Genomic DNA, 1,346 nt, shown 5'->3' on the forward strand with positions numbered 1-1,346 from the left:
AGGCATTACAAATTTAAAGCAACTTTATAACTGATTTGGGTTCTATATTTTTATTTTCAATACAGTAAAACTGATTCTTTTGTTTTACAGTATATGTCAATGGCTTTTAACACATATATAGATTCATGTAATCCCCATCACAATCAAGATATGAAATCATTTATTTCATCATCCCAGAAAACTGCCCCTTTGTGGCCAAACCCTTCCCCTAACCCTAAACCCCTAAATAAATAATCACTGATCTGGTTTCAATCCTTTAGTTTTGCCTCTTCTAGAATGTTATATAAATGGAATTAAATTCTGTATTCTTACAGTGAGCAACCTGTTGTCCCCTTTCTTTTAGTGTCTACTTTTTTATCTTTCCATTGATTCCCCTTTCCCATTGTAGGCAATTGCGATGCAACTGTCAATCAAAATGCTCTACCTCTTCCTACCAACGGGCAGTCACCTGACCCAAGCTTAGTCAATCAGCCTCTTCTCCCAATGGATATTTGAATCTTGAGGACCCAGATACAAAGACAGAAAATGACGGGAGCAGACTAACCTCAACAGAGTAGGCTGCCCTGGCTTCTGTCCTTCCCAAGGCTAATTGTTCAGCTTTGCCCTCTGATCTGTGAGCTACCCCCACCTCCTTCCAATGATTTTTTTTTCTTTTTAATGGAAATTAGTCCAAGTCAGTTTCTCTTCAGAACCAATGAACCTGCGAACTCTTCCTACTCTTCTCAAAATCTGCTATACAATATAATATGCTCACCTCCTACATTAGTTTCAGGGTGGTGCTGATCGTTAATGCGCTCACTGCCAACCAGAGTAACTGAAAGGGTGGTTGGGGTCTCAAGCCCACCCAGAGGCACCTCAGAAGAAAGGTCTAATGATCGACTTCCAGGAAAAAAAGAAAAAAAAAAAGCAGTCATTGAAAACCCCGTGGAGCACAGCTTTGCTCTGACATATATGGGATCACCATGACTCAAAATCAACTCGATGGCAACCAATTTGGTTTTTTGTTTTGTTTGATCTCTTATCATCATCTATTAGTGAGTGAGAGTCTTAAAATTGCAAAGCCAGAGGGCAATTAGGGTACAAGACTTGAACATTATTACTACGTGTAGACAGAAGTTTAAGGCTGACAAAAAAAAAAAAAAATTGCTATCGAGTTGATTTTGACTCATGGTGATCCCATGTGCATCAGCGACCCTCATAGGGTTTCCAAGGCTATAAATCATTATGGAAGCAGACTGCCTCATCTTTCTCCCATGGAGGAGTTGGTGGATTCAAACCACTGACCTTTTAGTGAACAACCCAATGCCTTAACCATACAGCCACCAGAGCTCCTTTAAGGCTGACGA

General features: G+C 40.0%; 1 protein-coding gene across 1 annotated transcript in view; it reads right to left on the minus strand.

The window, feature by feature from the left end:
* SLC5A8 (solute carrier family 5 member 8) overlaps positions 1-1,346 on the minus strand; it is a 55,935-nt gene that overhangs the window by 47,910 nt on the left and 6,679 nt on the right. The gene's annotated exons all lie outside the window — the stretch shown is intronic.

This window comes from Orycteropus afer, unplaced genomic scaffold, assembly GCF_000298275.1.
Source record: "Orycteropus afer afer isolate SDZICR_OR568_19922 unplaced genomic scaffold, OryAfe1.0 scaffold00177, whole genome shotgun sequence".
Classification (NCBI taxonomy): Eukaryota; Metazoa; Chordata; class Mammalia; order Tubulidentata; family Orycteropodidae; genus Orycteropus; species Orycteropus afer.